The 21,976-nt window shown below is 39.3% G+C and overlaps 1 protein-coding gene across 4 annotated transcripts in view; it reads left to right on the top strand.

The window, feature by feature from the left end:
* Nucleotides 1–21,976, top strand: part of LOC135081163 (brain tumor protein) — a 666,947-nt gene that overhangs the window by 441,360 nt on the left and 203,611 nt on the right. The window contains exons 1-2 of one of the 4 annotated variants that reach the window (XM_063975899.1): nucleotides 6,944–7,087; nucleotides 7,279–7,380. The exons of 2 other annotated variants lie outside the window; for them this stretch is intronic. The gene's annotated coding sequence lies outside the window, so the exon portion shown is untranslated. Of the gene's footprint in view, nucleotides 1–6,943; nucleotides 7,088–7,278; nucleotides 7,381–21,976 lie in introns of those variants that run through there. One more of the 4 variants, XM_063975900.1, reaches the window with a different exon arrangement.

Here is a 21,976-nt window from a genome sequence, read left to right as displayed (position 1 = left end):
AATACACGACGCGCACGACACACCCCCAAAGAGAATAAGCTTCCCGGAACTGCCGATATCGATAGAGGGATTCATCGATAACTGTCACCTTGCCTCACCACTAATCTGTCCTAGGTCTTTACTGCACGCCTGGGGGCACCGTAAAGTAACTTTACACTGCACCACAAAGTAATGTGGGGGACTTTTACAATGATTTACAGGTCGTGGACTAAAGGGTTTATTAGAGCTACTGTGGAATGAGAATTGATGAGAAGCTACATTCATTTGTTTAATATTTAAAAGATTGTTGGAGCGAGTCTAAAGCCTTGATCACACGTACCGAGTAAACGGGCGAGACAGTAAAATGTTTACTCGGTCGAGACAGTTGGGTGAGCGAGTCACATACTGGAGCGCTCCGCCGAGCACTCGGCCGAGAGCACTGTCTCGCCTGTTTGCTCGGTACGTGTGATCAAGGCTTTAGAGCCGGAAGACGAGTGTAGGCAGGCTTTCCACTCGATGGACCGACGATCTAGTGAAGGTCGCGGGTAGCACCTGAATGCGGGTAGTGCAAGACCGGTCGTTTTGGAAATTCTTGTGGCCATTGTCCAGCAGTCAATGTCCTTTCGTTGGAACAAACTACATACTACTAATATGTACTTATAAGTTATATTACAAATGCGAATGTACCTCTTGTCTGTCTGTGGCCTTTTCACGCTTAAGGCATAGGAGCGATTTCGATTTTAAAGATATTGACCTAGGGAATAACTTAAGGTAGTTTTTATCCCGGGTTTTTGAAGACGCGCGATATTAACCTTCAGTTTACCGAAACTCAAGCGGGCGGAGCCGCGGTCAAAAGCTTGTGAGCATTAATTTCGCTGGTCAAAGCTCAATACCTGTATTTTGGAAGCGTTACCGGTAATACCGGTAAATACTAATAATTAACCTTGTCGCGGAAACAGTTGTAATATTAATCAATGGAAATATTCGAAATCGAATATGGTTAGAATGAAAATTCATTCTAACCATGATACCGCAAAATGTGACGAACGTATGAATTATGCTGTGTGATAATATGAATGAACGGAATCGACATTTATTTATCTATTTATTCGATACGTTTTACTCATAATATAATATCCCAATTCAGGAGATCACTTAATTGATTGATGAACCATTTGAATTTAGTTTTAAATGGTACAAATCGCGTATGTATAATTGTATATCCTATGCTACAGAAAGTCTAATAGATAGAGAAAGGATGCAACGTAACCCAAGAGATAATACATATTATGTTAATTCTAATTACACTTCCATAAAGTTGTCAATCGTCAGTTCACTAATTCTTTACCTAAACCACACAGTCCGTGTCAAAAATAAAACTTCCTCTTGCCGCAACTTGAAGCACAACTAACACAATAACAGTAGGTACCATGAGTTTTGTGTGCATATCAGCTCATTGCAGATAAAAACTGTAAACAACGTTTTAAATAAAATACCTAAGTAATAAAAAAGATATGGGGGTTATTTGCCAACAACCCACCATATGTTTTCCTCGGAATCCTATTCCGATTCTTAATCGTTAAGATTATTGTTAGGCAGTTCGAGTCAGGAAATAAAGGTAGGAAGAACACGGTAGAAGGAAGAATGTTATTAGCGGATCGGAAATTATATTTAACAACAGGAATAGCAAGGGATTGATTAGGATACAATAGCAATAAAATTATTTAAACGTTGAGAGCAAAGCGATCACGGAAGAAGTGTCACGACGACATATTTCAAATCTCTTCAACGGCGATGAGTGAGCGGAGATCGGTGACCGGCGTTGAAGCGAGACGGCAGCATACGTCTTCACGGGTGTGCGAGTGACGCAGACATATTGTGACGGCCGCAGCACGCATGCGCCAACCATTCGGTCACATTCAGACAGGTCGGGGCTGGTCCAATTCATAGGCGGGAGCGGATCGCTCCGAAATCTAAGGCGGTGGTCCAAGTTAGGAATGTGGCGGATGGCCGCCACAGTACTCCCCTCCGCAGACCGTGACTACGGTCGATAAAAATCGGGCAGCTGGACTCTTCGACCACTGGAAGTCCGCACGACGTCTTCTTCGGCTGGTTGAGCCGTCTTCTGAACTTCTTTAGACTCATACGCTGCCTTGAGCCGGTCAATGGAGACATTGACATTCTTGGCGTTGACGTCCAAGGTGAAGTATTTAGGTTGTCGGCTGAGAACCTTGTAGGGGCCAGCGTATGGCGGCTCCAGGGCGCCTCTCACGCGATCTTGGCGAACGAAGACGTGGGAAGAGGTGTGAAGATCGCGCGGAACGTAGAAGGCCGAAGTGGAGTGCCAGGTGGTAGGACGAGGAGCAAGCTTCGCCATGCACGCGCGAAGACGAGTCGCGTACTGGGTGACGTCAGCTGTGAGGTAGTCGTCCTTGGGGCACAGGAACTGACCGGGTAGGCGAAGTGCTTCGCCGTACACCAGTTCGGCAGGGGAAGACTGGAGGTCTTCCTTCCAGGCACTACGCATGCCTAGAAGAACCAGTGGTAGTGCTTCAGTCCACTGTGAAGCTGGAGCGTGGCACATGATCGCTGCCTTGAGCTGGCGGTGGAGTCGCTCAACAATACCGTTGGCCGCTGGGTGGTAGGCTGTGGTGCGGAGATGGCGCGCACCAACCAAAGAAGTGAGGGCCTGGAACAGGTGGCTCTCAAACTGGCGACCACGGTCTGTGGTTACCCGCTCAGGACAACCGAATCTGGCAATCCAGCCAGACACGAGGGCAGCAGCACAGGTCTCCGCGGTGATGTCCTTCAGCGGATACGCTTCAGGCCACCGAGTGAACCTGTCTATGACAGTGAGGAGGTACCTGTAATCACAGGACAAAGGTAATGGCCCTACGATGTCGAGGTGAATATGAGAGAACCTCGAGGAAGGTGGAAGAAAAGAGGATAGAAGAGAGGTAGTGTGTCGAGAAACTTTGCTTTTCTGGCATTTTAGGCATTGCCTAGACCACTCTCTACAGTCCCTGCGAATCCCTGGCCAAACAAATCTTTGTGTCACCAGTCGCACAGTAGCTGATCTTCCTGGGTGGTGTAAGTCGTGTAGCACATCAAAGACTTGCTTGCGGAACTCGGGCGTAATGTACGGACGAAGAGATGGCAGAGACGTGTCGCAGTAGACAGGCGTGTTGCTCGCCTCAGTGGCAACTCTTTGCAGTCTCAAGGCTGTTCCATGCTTGAGAAGCTCTTGCAGCTCTGGATCACTCTCCTGAGATCGTGCAAGAGACTCGTAGTCCACGGCGCAAGCTACTTCTTCGATCCGTGATAAGGCGTCGGCGACGATGTTGTCGCGCCCAGGGATGAACCTTATGTCGGTGGTGAACTGTGAGATGAAGTCAAGGTATCTGAACTGTCTAGGCGAACACTTGTCTCTGTTAAGCGAGAATGCGAATGTGAGTGGCTTGTGATCCGTAAACACAGTGAAGGTTCTGGCTTCAACCATATGCCTAAAGTACTTGATGGCTTCGTATACTGCAAGTAACTCTCGATCGTACGGGCTGTACTTCTTCTGGGAGGCGCTCAGTTTGTGAGAGAAGAAAGCCAAGGGTTGCCAGACTCGATCCTTGAGTTGCTGTAGCACGGCTCCGATAGCTACGTCAGAAGCGTCCGTGACTATGGCAAGTTCAGCAGAAGGGTCTGGATGAATCAGTTGTGTGGCTTGCGACAGAGAAGTCTTACAGTCTTCAAACGATTTCAGCATTTCCGGCGTCAAAGTAATAGGCTGTGAACCCTTGATCCGAGGGCCAGCAAGAATACTGGTGAGCGGTGCTTGGATCTTAGCGGCATTCGGTATGAAGCGTCGGTAGAAGTTGAGCATACCGAGGAAACGCTGAAGCTCCTTGACGGTCTTCGGTGGTGTGAAGTTCTGTATGGCTTCTACTTTAGTCCCCAGAGGCTTAGTTCCAGCTGCAGAGACTTGATAGCCGAGGAACGTAATCTCTGACTGGCCAAGATTGCACTTCGAAGTGTTTACTAGTAACCCGTACTCTTTCAGACGTTCAAACAGCTGACGCAGGTGATCCAGGTGGACTTTTGGGCTGCTGGAGAACACCAGGATATCATCAAGATACCCGAAACAGAAGTCAAGGCCCAGAAGAACTTCATCGACGAACCGCTGAAAGGTCTGCGCAGCGTTCCTTAACCCAAACGTCATGTATGGGAATTCATACAGACCGAACGGCGTGGTGATGGCAGTCTTGGGGATATCAGCTGGATTTACCGGAATCTGGTTGTATGCCTTCACCAGGTCGATGGTGGAGAAGATGGTACATCCTGAGAGCTGGTAGGAGAAGTCATGTATGTGACGGATGGGATATCGGTCCGGGATAGTCCTGGCATTAAGCGCACGGTAGTCGCCGCATGGTCTCCATCCATCGTCCTTCTTCCTCACCATGTGCAGAGCAGAAGACCATGGACTCTCTGAACGTCGAGCCGTACCACAAGCAAGCATGTCCTCAAACTCCTTCTTCGCTGCTTGGAAGCGAACTGGATCAAGACGTCGAGGCTTGCAAGATACCGGCGGACCAGGGCTGACTCTAATGTGGTGCAGTGTGTTGTGCTTGGGTGGAGAACGAACGCCTGCTGGTCTGGTAATTTCCGGGAACTCGCGCAGAAGTGCGTGAAACTCGGTCTCACCAGTGACGGCTTTGACAGAAGCGATGTCGTCTGAGGTTCCAGAAGTAACAGCTGCTACGGACAGGGTCGTGATTCCATCAACCAAACGTTGGTTTCTGCAGTCCACGAGCAAATTGTAGTGGCTCAGGAAGTCCATTACATTTGATTTCCCTAATAAAAGCACACAAAAAGCAAAGCAAAGCAAAGCAAAGCAAAATGAGCTAGAAGTAACTTTAAACTAGCGTTCAACGCGCGTGTAAGTAAGTACCTACTAATCTTGTGTCTTTTTTAAGGCCTCCTGTATCCTACGTGTTACCTTTTTTTTGTAGACATTCTTCTCCTATGTGTCAAAGAAAATGTGCCCTACTTATTCCTATGACATTCCCAGAAATCTCCGGTATTTACAACTCCGGGACATCAACGTATATTCCCCAATATTACCCAGGAAACCTACTCAATAGGCCTGAAATATCGGCATTATTCGGAACCAGCCGGGCTGCGATGCGCGCCGTGATAAAATCTCATCGATGATTTTAGACGACAAAAGTATGGGCTTATCGCGTGAAAACGATAAAATGGCGTGATACAAACTTATCGCGGCGCGCATCCTAGTCCGGGAGATCATCCCAGAAATGTTTACTGAACTTTTCTGTATTAGGACGCTCTCGGCAAGAAGGGCAATAGCCTAAGACCACACACGGTGTGTTTACAGTGTCAATTTATAAACCAATCCAACGACCTTTCAGGAATATAATGGAGTCCCTATTCATGGTAACAAAGCAGTTAGGACTTTGTTCGGGAATCGAAGGGACTTTTGTGTCACGAACGAAACGAAAACATTGCCTCTTTCGCTTTTATGATAACAGTCTGGTTAAAACATTCGCGTTTTGATGTACGACTACGAAGCCAGAGAGGTTGGCAGTTTGAAAACCGCAAGGGGCAAATGGTCTGACGAACACAGAAGAAATTGATCCAAAATCGAGTACCCATTTTAAGTTTGAATCCTATACCTACCTATATTTTTTAAATGCACTTAATATACAACTGACTGCCTGAACTATGCTAGTTTTAAAACCCGTTGGTTTATTTATAAAGACCCGAACTTCAATGAACCCATAATAAACTTCGTAAATGCATCATTAAAATTTCATGTTCTGCTTTTAGTTAACCAAGCGTAGGTGTAAGTTACTACTTATTTGTTTTTATAAATTCAATTCTCAAATCTAAATTGTAAAACACATTTTGTCATTGTCCGCCCGACCTACTTGACCTAGTGAATCGTTCTGGTTTGGAGGTGAGGGTCGAGGGTTCGGATCTAGCCGCGGGCAAACATTGTCAGTGATTCGTTATTGACTGACCTTAATAAAATCATAATTATGTTATGTTTTTTTTTTGTGTTTATTTAGTTTTAATCTTATAATGGAGTACCTATCTAAAATTTTAAATGAAATATAATTAATTTTATAATATTTTATGAACATTTGGTATTATTGAGTTACAACAGGTAGGTGGTACAGTTCAACTACATAAATACTTCTCGAAAAATTAACCTGGCACAGACAATAAAATTACATATTAGCCATAAAATAAATGTGATACGGAAATGAAAAAAAAAACGTTCATTTTTAAAAACTTGTCGTTCGAATTTTGAAAAGACGGAATGAAATCTTAACAATTCTTAACTTGATGCACCGCGCTCAGACACGACCTTGTTTGACAGAAATAATCATGGCCCTTCTCCCGTCCACATTTATTTTTGGTCATTATTAACTTCAAAACTGTACGCAACTTGCTTCGCGAATGTCGACTTAAAGACTAACAAAATAAGACGACAAAACAAACGATTCTATTTAGGAACGCACTAATTTAATTACGCCTCCTCATAACATTTTTATGTATGTCATTGTCAAGGAACTCTCTCATCGAGTAGGCAATAGTTTCGTCCATAATGTAATTAAAAACTTAAAGAATTAAACGTAACAGACGTATTTTGTGACGTGAATATTTTTATATCGATGTCCGTGGCAATGACCGCCGCCGCTGCGCGGTTCACGGCCGTTTAAAAGACGTATCCGTTTAAAAACCGCCTTTATGCTCGTGTTTCTAAGTACAAGCGGGAGCGGCGACGTGTCATCGTAACTGACGAATGCACCGTAAAATTTATACACCCCATATTTGAAAATAAATAAAAGGAACGGGGCGTAGGGAGGCCGCGCACTCACACACAGAGGGACGCACACAGGCGCGCGGGGCGCGGGCCAGAGGGCGCTACTCTCGCCAGTCTCGCGCCGACCGTCTCAGTGGACGGACGTTCGCCGCCCGTTGCGATTCGATCGGAAAAATAGTTTCATTCCGGAGCAACCGGCGATCACCCACTGTGCTATAAAATTTAACGTGTGGACAAAAACTGTGGATGTGCTTTTTTCTAACGTGAACGGTGCGTATCCTTTGAAGTCGCGCCCGCTGCGCACCACACATGTTCATTGTTTACGTCTGTAGTTATATTAATGGTGTAGACATGTTGTGTTTCTTTTTTTTTCTCTCCCCTCGGTATACGGGGTTTAAATACGGGTAGTCGTATGATTCATTTACCGGCACCCACATTTAATAAGTCGTTTCTATTTCCAGATTAACTGTTGGGATTGATTGGGAGACGTTGACTTGTGTGGAAACAAAGGTTTACATTGTCTAAAGGTGAACGATCGTGCTTCATTCAGCTTGTATCTACAGGTACGTACAATATTTGAACTTACACATTGGTTCAAGTGTACCTTCGGTTTTTAAAATCCGAACAGGGTCACGGTTTTTAAAATAACATCGTAGTTTTGTGATTTAAATCGTTGCCGGTGTTGTATCGATTTGAAAATCGAATTAACGCTTTTGCATGAATAAGCGTTTGCAAATCCGAGCGCGTAGATATCCGTATTTGGGTCAACGACCTCAATAGAGCGTAGTAAGTATGTAAGGTCTAATTTTTTGTGCAACTCTTGTCTAACGATAGTTGCATAATGGCGTTCTCGTATGCAATTAAGGCATTGTGTTGTGTATCGAGCTGTGAACTGTGCTCTGGCTTACATAATTCGTAACCTTTTCTTCGGCATTTTGATAGTTAAAGTCGGTTACTTGTTGCTCGTGGCCATTTGAATGTCTTGGCCAACTGGTTCTCGATTTGAACTGAAGGAATTGTATCAGTCGATATTGTAGGTCATTTGGATCCTTTTGTTTCGCAGATGTGTTTATTAATTCTATAAATAATAGAGTGGGTTATTTCCGTGAATTACCGTAAAGTTTTCCTCAGATGTTGTTATTAATGTCATGTAAAGACCTAGGCACGAATACCAGTCAGCCTTTGTTAGGAAATAATGCATTTATTAACCTCTTGCACGGTGCATTGTGTAAGACATGTTAAATGCTTAAACAAATAGTTAATAACACCTACAACAAGTTACTTTTTACCTAGCGTTATCTTCACAAGACATTTTCGGTTCTTACTTTTTACAATAATCTAAGATAGTTTTTGTTTTCTTGTTTGATAGAAATAAACAAAAGACTGTCTAATCTCTTTAGACAACAACAAAATTGGATTAAAAACTATCTAACCAATCTATTTAATGGCATTATCTGTACGAGTATATTGCTGTTTTTATTAAAAACAAAGAAAAAGTTTTTATACCTACCTAGGACATTAAAGGACATTTGGCTTACAAAATATTATTACATAGAAAACAACAACAAATATTATCATTGTTGCTCATGCACACAATATTTTGTATTGTTCGGAAATCGAACCCGCTGCCTCTGAAAAGCAGCGAACAACCACAATATTGTTCTAAAAGACATATTTTTGTACCAAAACTTACTGTTGTTTAAAGACTCCTAAGTCTGTCCATTCCTCTATTAATAACATTGTTATTTTTGAAGCTGGTAACACTATCATCATTAATTGTTATCAAAGTTCATTCGGCAAAAGATTCGAAATCATCCGAGTGGATAATTGCGATGTAACTTACTTAAGCATTGCATTATTAGGTATAACATAAAAACAATATAAAATTTATCGCGTGAATAACAATAACTACAAAATACCTAACATGTATTTATAGGCAATTATTTGCTATTATTAACAATAAAATAATAATTCGCTTCAATTTAAATTCATTATGCGTTTTCGATGTATGGAATATTCCTATTATGAAGATCATTAAACTTACGAGATAAAATTCAAAATTCTTTAGAGGTATTGAACCTTAGTTCTCGAACCTTCTTATGTTGTCTTCGTCGCATCCTTAGGGTATGAAAAGGACGGCGATAGGATTGTGTTAACTGCTTTTTCTTACAAGTAAATATAAACATCTTAAATGGGATGAGCTATATTTTTATGAAATAATAACAAGTAAACGGTTTGAAGTTTAAATACTGAAATAAAACTATGCCAGCCACTTTCGTAACTTGAGACTACCCATCTGCTGTCCCTCTCATCTGCCTACATTAGATAAGGATAATACCAAATATCCTTTAGTCCAAGAACTTGGTGCCAAACAGTTTAATGAAATGCTAATTCCTTGTCACGGACTTGATTGATTAAGCTGAAGTTCGTAGGAAGTTAAAAATATTCAGTTAAACCATTTATTAAGGGGTTTAATGAACATTTAGACTGAGTTGCACCATCTAACTTTAACGATAACCGGTGTTTTTTGTATGGAGTCTGACAGATTTTTGACGTTTGTTAAATTTAAAGTAAAATGGTAAAATCCAGCCTAAAGGGTAGTAAATAAAGTTTGCAGCTTACGTGATTGTAGGTACTTCAACTGTTTAGAAGAACATTTGGCCTTGTTTATTTACCTACCTGAAGTTTAGTAAAATTCAACATAGGTTCATTTCAAAATTATATTAAAAAAGAAAAAAGATTATATTTTTAAATTAACTAGCAATTGAATTATTATACTGTTTTTCAGTTTGTCAATTATTATTGATGTAAAAAAATAACTTTTATTATTATTAACAGCGAACAAGCAATTGAATTCCAGTAAATAAATTGAACGAAATAAAATTAAACGTCAGTTCTGTTTATTAAGTACTAGGAAAAATATAATCTAGTGCTGCAATTTATAAAAAAATAAAACCAAACAATACAAACTTAAACATTATTAAATAAATACTTTTTGAATTACAAAATATTATAACATACAAAATAACAAGAAGTAATATTTAAGTTCATGCACAAAATATTTTGCATCGATGGGGAATCGAACCCGCTACCCCTGAATATTTGTTCACTACTGCCACGCAATGCTCTAGCAAAACCAACACTTCGCAGGTCATAAAAAAATTGTCACAGTGCGCGAACTCAACCGATATTTCCCTTTGCGACATGTGGCGGTTAAACCACATCCTCGGGCCTTCGCAAAAGCTCCGGAGCTGTACAATTAAAGGCAATCATTCAATTAACCAGCCGAGGGTCGGAGTGTGACTGCGTAATGGCGTTGCCATGCCAACGGATTTATTTCCCACTAATTTTCCTGATAGCATTAAATTGGACCTACATTAACTGGCGATTTAATTATAGTCGCAATTAATTTTCTAAGACTCTTTCAACGGACCATTATTATAAGATTAGGTTGTAAATAGGATTAGTTAGTCTATTACATGTTAATTACTTACATTATTTGCTTACTTGTTACATAAACACGATCTTGTATCGGTTTAAGAATTAACACTCTTATGTTATCAACAACAGCGAGTAAATTCCAATTTGATAATATCGATGTAGCATTTCCAAATAGTTAAACTTCATGATGCCCCAACGCCACACGTAGACATAAAAGTGGGTTGGTAATTTCATTTAATTGTCTGATGTCATAACATCTCAGCTGGTCTCGCGTTTAACGATCGAATAAATAACATCGGTGCCCTGGCGTTAACTTTTCACCTACACGCCTCCATTGCCCGTTCTCATTTCATAAAAAACCAATGCGATCTTTATTACGGCCGACTAATTATGGACTAATCGTTCAAAAAGACATGGGAATCGTAGTCATCAGTCACCAAAGAAACACTTTTTCTACGCACCTTCCCTCTTTTGATTTGTTACGTAACTGGCACCAGTGAACCGAGACCCCTGCGCTCACCTTTCCACTCCCTCTATGTCGAGCATCCGCCGAACCCCCGCGAGGATGGGTAACTCAAATTATAGTGGGCAGACAAATTCTCAGAGACTAGTATAGTCATTGGCCGTGTCTTTACATCCCCTTTTTTCTTTGTTCAAGAAGCGTAACGCCACGCAACTCGGTTCTCAGGCTTATGGCTCGTTTGGACCGATTTAGTACTAGCGCGTTGACTCATAACTTGCGAGTAAAATTAGTCATCGTCCTTTGTTGAATGTTTCGCTGGTGCCTCTTGAGTGTAATGACTGACACAAAGTGTCCGCACCGAAACCGAACATAACTGGAAATCGATCCGAATGCGACGCATGTTTTCCTCATGTAACCCCACTTCCATGTCGCAAAACAGTGCCATAACTAAAACCGTATTAAGATTAAACTCAAAAGCGCTTTTTAAATTTCCATTGTAACAAGAGCGTTTCCCTCATCCAATTTTATTTTAGGGAACAGTGCCAAATTTTAGTTTTTTCCCTTGGCGTGTTTTTAATGTAAACATGACGTATGCCACGAATTCAATTTGCCTAAGACCCTTTTACAACGGCTTTAATATTTAAATTCAACGCGCGTCGTTTCTCTATATGTTACGTCGAGGCTTGTCTGTTAAATCATCTAAAAGTATTATTCTTCTGACGATAGTCGGCTGGCTCACGACCTCATTGTCTTGGACCCACCGCGTCGAATCTCATAATGGTCGAAATAATTACCATTTTTAGTGTGATAACCATTAGTGACATAAGCCTTTTAGCTCCAAACGTGTGGGCTCAAATATGTTTGTTAATGACTCAAAATGATGAACAGGTACGAGTAAGTCATCCCGCAGCTATGGCGCATTAGCCACTAGATCTAAACATGGCTTAGCAATGAAAGATATTTCTTTAATCACGCGAATCACCTTCACTCGTTCTAACCTTGTTTATATTGTTGTGAATGGTGCATTTCCTTGAATGCTTCCGTGAGTGTTTTATGACCTTTCTTAGTGTTTAACTAAACGCAGCGTTTGCGGCTAAGTGGCTTAGATCCGTGGCAAATGATCCCTAATGTGCTGTCGTGTGTGGCCGAACTTCAAAAGTCATTAATAAGGCCGTAATGTAGCACTCAAATATGGAACACAAATTCCAATTTTACACGCCCAATAAAACGTCTAATGTCTTCTGAAGCTCGTTAGGACGACGCACTTTGTTAATAAATTTCCAAATATCAATGGCTGCTTTATGATTATTATCAAACTATTTTCGGGTCTGACATCACCTGATACAATTAAAATACGTATATAAAACGTTTTTTTTACAAAAAAAATGCGCTATTGTTTTACAAGCTACAAATTGTTTCGTCTCGCATTATCGTTGATCTGTTCGTAGATACGCTTCCTGTGCCTCGAATGCCAGTACGCTATTGTCAGTAGGTAATTAGTTTAAAACATACCTACATTAAAAGTATTTTTTCTTCGGAATCTGATATTTGATCGGCGTTTTTGTTTCGATGTGAAGTGCGTTTGGTGAGCGAGATATCTAGATGTTTTAATTTCAGTGGGAGTGAGATGGCGTGCGTTCGGGCAGTGAAAATACGGCGTAAGGTATTGTACCGACTCGCGCGCAGGCAGAGTTGTTGACCGCGCGCCGCGAAGGCCGTCCAATCGGTCATACCACCAAATGTCACGGTCGTCCGCGGCGACAGGAAAAACAACGTCACAGATGAGAAAACGTGACTCAGAGACACGTACCGGACAAATTAGAGATCGCATTGTGCGAAATGTAACTCAATTAGAATACTCACATGTACTTAAAAGTTAAAATTACGTCATTAGTTTACGAAATATTGCACGAATAACCAGCCCCGCGGATATTTTGACGTATTTTTCCTGTTACAAGAACTTTTCGGTAATTATTTTCTAAGAAATCACCTGTAAGAGTTCTACTAACTACTGTTTGTTCTTGAATGGAAATATTTTTAGATTGCTATTTTTATGGCTCCTTGACTTGACACAAGCATTTGCATTCGTATTCATTTTTAAAATATTAAAAAACAATGTATCTTTTTACTGAGTACCTACTTAGCAACAATTTCCTCCTCTCAGATCCTTGGCAGACTTTTAAATCCATACTTAGATTTTATACAAGCTGAATAATTTATGTTAGTTTTTATACATCCACTCATTATTAATGCCATAATATGTTTGCGTGGAATTTAAAATAGTTTTCAGCGGTTGCGTTCTAGCCTTGATACAGTGTTATGTATTTACAAATTGAACTGAATTCGATGAAAACCTTGAGATGAGATCATACAATTTAGCCGAATAGTATGTGGGTTAAATTAAATTAACCGCATTATTTTTAAGTTGGACGTTTAAGCGTGTGTCCGATTTCAAGAAGTGTCCGCAACATCAACCTTGTTAAAGAGAACGGCAATGACATTGGCTTATATTTTTACGCGGAAAACGGAAGAGTGGCTAGTTGGCACGAATCTAGCCATGATTGTATAGTCCAACAGTTACAGCACATCAGCCTATACATTTTTGCTGTAAACCAGCCCTTATTATTTACTACATAAGGTACAACCATGTTTAGATTGATGTGCTGTCGTCATAATATTCATACAGTCGTACTGATGACAGTGCCACTAACTAAATATTAAGAAACAATCAATATCAATGATCAACAAAAGTAAATATCATATTTTTCGATTAGAACTAAAATAGGATTTCTTGCCCTTGATGGACATAACCTTGTAGTTCCGCCTACATTACTGATGTTACTACTTATTGGAATGGTTTCTTTTACTTATTCAATAATCTCACTAATATTATAAAGAGGAAAGATTCGATTATTGGTTCATTTGTACATATTGATTAGACTCCTAAACTGGACCTATTTGAAAAACTCTTTCACCATTAGAATTTTACATTATCCCTGATGAACATAAACGGTACGAAGTTCACCAGTAGGCCTAGGATGCGCGCCGCGATAAGCGGTTATCACGCCATTTTATCGATTTTGCCCATACAATATCACGTCGATAAAGTATATCACGCGGCGCCCCTCCTAGCCCGGCTGGTCAGTTAATTGTTCATATTTCTCATGTTTCTGCTGTAAATCTTTTCGCATTTAAACTGCATCGGTTATAACTCGGGTAGACTCGTACCGAACTCGTATTCTCAACAATAAAACGTTGCCATCTCTCAATTTAGGAGGGAAGTTTTATCGTACGTCATTAAACGTTTTTATGTTTCGTTCGTGTATCATCCAGATGGGGTTGTTGATTGCAAGGATTTTTCATGTCTTTGCTTGTTGCGATTTCTTTGTAAGAAAAAAAAATGAAGTGGGAATTTTACGGGACTATTCTTATACCCCCTCTCGGTCTCACCATAGAAACTCCTGTCTAGATCTACAGCTTGTCCGGTAATAAAAACCTTACCAGTGAAGGCCCAGTTTGTCCTGAGGGAATGTTACTGTCTTTGAAGAGGGAATCTAGAAGCATCAACTCCTGGCTATAAACAAAAGAAGTTAAAGCGTCATAGGGACTTTCCTAATACAGCACCATCGAATAGGTCATGTATTTGTTCGTCATTCTCGATATTTTTCACGTTGCTAGTAAACGTTGTGAATCAGCAGAGTTGATGATACTTGCTTTCGAGGAAACACATGATTTCACATTCATTTTCCAAAACAAACTACAAAATGTATAATATACAATGTATGTATTTACAAAAAAAAAGTATTTAAGTATGTTTATCCCGTCGTCTAGTACCCATAGTACAAGCTTTGCTTAGTTTGGGACTAGAGGCGCAGTGTAAAATGTCCAAGGATATTTTTTTTTTTAAATAGTATAAAACAAAGTCGCTTACCGCTGTCTGTCCCTATGTATGCTTAGATCTTTTGATGCGGTTTTTTTAATAGATAGAGGGATTCAAGAGGAAGGTTAAAGGTATACTTAGCACCCGTGCGAAGCTGGGGCGGGTCGCTAGTACAACTTATTTGTACGTAGATAGGTACTATACCCTTGTATGCAACGATAATGTATTGGTTTTTTGTTTTGTGTGTTTGCACGTGTACAATATGAACTTGGGATATGTCCTTTCTTTACGTGCATCTCATAAAAGCATAATCAATGAGGCCTTGGATTTCGAAACTGTATATTAGAAGTGTTAATAAAAAATGCATCTTGAGTTCGTGCAACGTTGCGGCGACAATAAGCTACTTTTGGCAATTCTGCGAGCTGTAATTCTCTCATAGTCCCATAGTTCTCTCGTTCCATACCCGTCCTAAAAAACTCCGCACAGAAGATAGCCCACAATCATGACATGTGTCGTGCAGCGTAGCCAGCGTAGCAACCATAACTGACTCTTATGTGCTCCTTATTATGGTTTGCAATTCTGCTAGCTGTATAGTTGTAATTTCCATGTGGAAATGGGAACCATGGGACTATGTGCCTATGCCAAAAATTTCGCCGCGCAGAAGTTAGTCCTCGGGTCAGTCATATGATGTGTCGTGCAGCGTAGCGACAATAACCGACTTTGGCAATTCTGCGAGCTGTAATTCTCTCATAGTCCATACTCCATAGTTCTCGTTCCATACCCGTCCAAAAAATGTCTCCGCACAGAAGATAGTCCATGTGTCGTGCAGTGTAGTGGCAATAAGCGAATTCTGCCCGTTTTCACCATCAATCCCTAATTTTTAAGTGACCCATATGGTAACACATAACAGGAATATTGTTTTATTAAGGGTCACTTAAAAATTAGGGGTTGATGGTGAAAACGGGCATTCGTCAATTCTGCGAGCTGTAATTCTCTCATAGTCCATTCCATAGTTCTCTCGTTCCACACCCGTCCAAAAAATGTCTCTGTACCTAAAGAAGATAGTCCATGTGTCGTGCAGTGTAGCGACAATAACCGGCGTTATCTGACCGGAGGCGCAGCGGACGTGGTCGCGTCTCGTTTTTTATACGCGTTATAAATAATTCTTTATTTGTACGCCGTGCGTGCTCGCGTTCACGCTTTGTATGATTTCGGGGATCGGTTGGTTAATAACTTAACCGGTTGGTTGGAAAAACAATCGATTTTGATTTCTATTGAAGAGTTAATCAAGTTACATAACGTAAGTCGTCCGAGTTCTAAAGAAAAAAAAATATAGGCAAAGATAAAACGGAATTACAGAAGTGACAAGTGATTAATCTTAAATTTAATCTCCGACTAGTCTTGCTTTGATCTTAGCCAAAGCCCAGAAGCTTGAACTAATTAATACAACTTGAAATTGATATTAACTTAATATTGCCTTGCCAGTCAAGTAACTTCTACAGAACCCAACGTAATCTAAATACGTGATTACTCGGTTCAAACGTTGCGTGGTTGTTTGTCCTGGACGCCCACTGTCACATTTTAGTGCCCATAAAATATTTAGTCATTATGTCCACAACACCACATTTAAGTGTTTTTTAAGTTCAAATGCCTCAATTTAGTTTTTTTTCTTCGTGCATTCTATTCCAAGAAGCTTGCTTCTTGTGATAGTCATAGATTAAACAGGTAGACCTTTTAAAAAAATTTAGGCATAAGATACCAACACATAAAATATTTAGGATACCAACACATAAATTTAACGAGGGTGACAGTAACGCTTAGTTTACTTAGTTGAAATACGTGCGATTTTGCAACAAAATTGTTTTGTAATATCAAATGAAACTTAATACTACACAATTATAATTAATATTTTAGGTTTCCAATATACTTATTTCGCACTGAACACCAAAAAATATACTTGACGACTACGCGTGTGGTTCATAATTTAATAATAGCCACTATTATAAACAACGGATGAGTAAGCCTCGAGGAAATAACATAAACAGATGTATATTGCCATTTACTGTAACATCTGTTCAATATTGTTGTCGTACGATGTACGGTTGGCAAAGAAAACATAACTTTACACACATGTGATTTCTTATCAGTAAACACAAACAGGCCATTCTTTTGATACCGACTAGAGGATACCAAACACAATAATAATAATTATGTGACCCATTTTAAATCGTAATTTTTTTAACAAAGGGTTTTATGTCATGTTTTGCAATGCTGCAATGCTCTAATCTTATCGTAATGTTCCAGATTTTGTTCTAAAACAAACTTTTTTTTACATAACGTTTTTTTTAAACTACCTATAAATATAATGAACTTTGGTATAATATGTAGAATAGCAACTGAACCTAAAGTCACCTAGAACCTAGGCTAGGCTACCTTTTAGAGAAAAAATAAATCTTATGTCGGTTAAAGCAAATGAAAGGTTCCCCGACATGATAAATACTTATGGTTTTGGTATTGATGTTACAGGAAATGTATGAAATCCGTCATTGTATACAATTCCTAGGAATTGTGTATAAGTCCTAAAATCACCCGGAAATGTGTGATGTAAATTATATTAGACACATTTCCTAGGAAAATTATACATTTCCTAAACAGCAATCGGAAATGTTAAGATTTCAATGAATACGCGTGGACATGCGGTGCGAGGGGAGGATATTGCATCATCCGATTACGCGGGGTCTCTATCGAATCGCCAAATTTTTTGTACGCCTAGTTGTCTATGGCACACAAATTTTAAGCCTAAATTTTTTTACACAAATCATTTAATTATTACGCCACTTTTTTTTCTCCGAAACTTTTAAGTTTCAAAAGGTCGCAAGTCTAACCTAACCTAACCGAGACATTGTTATCCAGCTACAGGAGTACTAAAACCTTCATGCCAATAATAGTTTAATAAAAGAGATGTTAAAATTAGGGATTTCCAATACTTCAGCGTAATATGCGTGATGCCGAAAGAAAGGTATGCTAATAAATTTTAGGCAAATATTTTTTTCGGCCAAAGTATAATAGTGCGAAAACAACTGTCAGGCTAAACAATAATAATTGTGAGTTAAAAGTACCTATCGGCCAATGTGGTTTGGCTAAATGAAATTTTATGCGTACCGAGGGGCACCCGACCACTCGACCGTGCTTGTGCCGCTTAGTTTTATACATTTCCTAATACAATATTGGAATTCTATAAAATTCCTAGGAAAAGTATACATTTCCTAGGATGATTATGTGCGTATTAAAAAATCTCTGAAGCAATATTTTATACATTTCCTAAATAGCTTCGGAATTGTATACATTTCCTAGGAAAAGTATACAATTCCTAGATTTCATACATTTCCTGTAACATTGATAAAAAATATCAACACCGTATGGATAGACGCTAGGATTGTTATACTTAATTGCTGAGCTAGTTCCAATTCTCTACCAACAGTACCCGAACTTATTGATTTATCGTATGTTTTCATCTCATTACCGATTCGAATGTCAATCACAGTCAATCAAAGCGCTAATTATTCTCACATAATCGAATTTTGACGTCACTGATTAATATACTGTTATACCACAACGCTGTCGACAGCGATTATTCATGTTACAATATCGAATTTCTATCGTATCGCATTTTATCCATTTTCAGAATAAACGCACGGGTTTTCTTAGCTGAGAAATTACGATCACGTGGTCAGCAGTTACTATGTCAAAGATTAAAGATCGACAGAGATACAGATACAGTATTGTAAATACAGTATTGTAAATATTTTTTTATTTTTTTTATTTCTTAAAATAAAAGTGAATTAAATCATTACTGTCGTAGGTCAGGGCACGTGCCGATGCAAGGCTTCATATGTCCGTAGATAATAAAACAGAATTAACTATTGAATAAAAACTTATATTTACGCATTAAAACACAAAAGAGGTAAGAAGCTCAAGCTACAGCTGTGCAAACTATTTAATGATTTAAATCTTGACGCTATTACTTTACAATAATGTTTAAAAACGTGCTAAGTTACGTCAGTATATTATGATAATAATCATTCAATAAAACATTAGCAGACTAGTAATGCGTATATTCTACCTAACAAATATTTCCAAACAGCTAAGGCTTAGATTTATCAATTTGATCCTTATCCACTTGATCCTAAAGAACTAATCAACTTCTCTCAGAATCAGCGGCTCGTTTAATGCGATCGTTTGTCTTTATGAATGAGTCTACTAATGTGATTCACTTTTCCGGAAAATCCGACAAAAATCTTATTTCTAGGTAGATTAAACGCATTAATAACTCAGGGACTTCTTGGAACGGACTTATCATCGTATACGGAACCTGGTGAATGATAGGTGTCTTCCGAGTTATGTAAGAACTAAAAATGTTGACGATTCTGAGTAGTTCGTGTTTGATTTTGTATATTTTTTTTGGTAGCCATGTTTTTGTCACGATTAAATCCCTTGGACGATCGTTCATCGGTATTTCACGTGACATTAATAAATCCACTACAATCCTAGTGTTAAATAAAACGTGGGGTCTATTTGATAAATGGAAAAAAAACCTTAACTCTCTTTAAACCGTTCAAAATTCAAACATTTTCTAGTGCGCCCGAATAAAATGGATATGTCTATGACGGGTCGGATTGAAAAATCAAACAGTTTTTACAGTTTCCGATAAAACTTCGATATGCGACCAGTTTTTTCGGCAGGTTTGATTTTTGAACTGCATTTCCAAATTGGTTAAAGTTAGATAACTCTGACAAACAACTTAAAATATTTTGTATATTTTAACTACGTTGTCTATGTAATGTTATTCTTCTGACATACCGTGTATGTATGATGTATACGTTCCATACTTTAGGTATATCTCGAGCATTGACCGTTTACAAAATTTATTCATGTAGGAGTCATGTTTAATTTTTTCCATGCATTTGCTCATTCGAGTGTTATTTACTTAAATTAGCCACATTACCTGCGGCGTAAAAGTAAAATACAGCCTTTGTGGCTAAGTAGGGCATTGAACAATCCACAACTGTTGGCGATGACGCGCCTACGGCAGATGTTCGGATAATACATAATACATTACAAATAAAGCTTATTAGTAAGTACTGTTACACTTACAACCTGTCAAACGTCATGCATTAACCGCCATTAACAGCTGATGTTTTGAACGGACTAATCGATTTGAAACTTAACGTACCTTCAAGGGTCTCCTAATCACATCACAGTGTTCCAGTGAGTTTGAGTTTGAGATTGGACACACACCATGTTAATCCCTAGTTAAGTTTTAGATAAGAGAAGGATAAATGCGCGCTTATCAACACAATTGTCGGAAAAATATGATGCTCTGCTTTGGAGCGCACGTTCGACTGACCTGTGTCAGACGACCATGGTGGTTCATTTGGTTCAAGATCCAAAGGGTTTTCCTCACCTCAATAGTTGCATCGCGCATGATGAAAAATTAGAATAATTTAAACTAGTGTTTAATGTTTATCCTTTTTTATTTCATTCACAACACCACCGTTAATTGCCTATTCGGACTTCGCACTTCGGACCTTGCATAATCTTTGGCCGAAATGGAAGCGGCGAGCGCTTACAAACAGAAACTTAGCCTCAAACAAACATTACTATGAGGTCTCACAGTGCTGAGACGCACAGGGTCACACTCGAACCAATCACAGAGCTCTATTCAACGTTGTGCGTTAGATTTGCTGCTTCACTTAAGCAAGCATCGTTTGTGAATACGGGTATTAGCCTCAAACAAACTCGTGAAATCGCGGATACATTAGGCAGATAATATACTTACAAGTAAACAAAACGGTCAGTAACCGTGTGCTACGTCACATCATGAGGCACGCCGGGGTGGGCAGGTAAAGGTCACCGACCCGCGTTTGATACGCGGAAATATTAAGTGTTTATGGGTTGCTATTATTCGCATGTTCTGAACTTCTGAGAAGCGAATGGATGCAGTGAACTCTTACTTTTCACGCGCGAATGTAGATCGTCACGTGACCTATTTATTATGTGAAGGTGAAATGTTTCAGTTGTCTTCTCGTGTCGATAACCTTTTTAAGCAAATCGTGCCCGCATGTTAAATGGTTGCCGTTTAAGTGACAATGCATCATCATCGTCTAAAATAAACAGTAAATATCTATCTATATGTTAACATAACAAGGTGCTAATAATAACTAGAGATGAAACGGATATCCGGTAACTATCCGGTAGGCCGGATATCCGGCCTAAATTTACTATCCGGCCGGATACCGGATAGTAACTCACTATCCGGCCGGATACCGGATATTAAAAAACTACGACAATTTCCTATTAATAAAATGAAATACATTAATCTTTGAGGTAAACATCAATAAAATGGCTTATAATAATGACGGCTTTTATTTTAAAGTCCAAAAAGTTACAAAAAAAAATATTAAGGAGTTTAAAAAAAACAATTTCTTTTTTGGGCTATTCACTCTAATGACGAATACATAAATAGTAAATATCTATTAAGTCGAAATATCTATACTTATAATAAATCTGTAGAGAGGTCAATTCTGTACATGAAATATATTTTTAAAATAACTATCAGGGGGTGATTAGTGATCGATACTGATGCCAAAAATGCAATCAGTAAAATTTTTGTCTGTCTGTCTGTCTGTCTGTCTGTATGTTCCTTATAGAAACAAAAACTACTGGACGGATTTTAACGAAACTTGGTGCAATTATTCTCCATACTCCTGGGCAGGTTATAGTATACTTAAGAATTCCCACGGGAACAGGAATTAGCGGGAAAATCCTTTTGTATGAAAAATCTAAACCGCTTAAGTTAGACGCTTGAAATTTGGTGTGTAGGTACCTTAGTAAACTTAAAACTTAGTTACAACAAGGAATTCCCGAAGTTCCCACGGGAACGGGAATTAGCGTGAAAATCCTTTTGTATGAAAAATATAAACCGCTTATGTGAGACGCTTAAAATTTGGCATATAGGTACCTTAGTAAACTTAAAGCTTAGTTACAACAAGGAATTCCCGAAATTCCCATGGGAACGGGAATTAGCGGGAAAATCATTTTGTATGAAAAATCTAAACCGCTTAAGTTAGACGCTTGAAATTTGGCATGCAGGTACCTTAGTAAACTTAAAGCTTAGTTACAACAGGATATTGCAAAATTCCCACGGGAACGGGAGTTAGCGGGAAAAAACATTTGTATGAAAAAATCTAAACCGCGTAAGACAGATGAAGGGGGTAAAACGGGATCCACGCGTACGAAGTCGCGGGCGGCCGCTAGTTGCCAAATAAAATAGGCGATCTTTTTTCACTGATGGTCTGATGTCATGATGTAGTTC

Source organism: Ostrinia nubilalis, chromosome 19, assembly GCF_963855985.1.
Source record: "Ostrinia nubilalis chromosome 19, ilOstNubi1.1, whole genome shotgun sequence".
In the NCBI taxonomy this organism is placed as follows: domain Eukaryota; kingdom Metazoa; phylum Arthropoda; class Insecta; order Lepidoptera; family Crambidae; genus Ostrinia; species Ostrinia nubilalis.
Note: the sequence above shows the minus strand (reverse complement) of the source record. Positions and strands in the feature narration are given on the sequence as shown.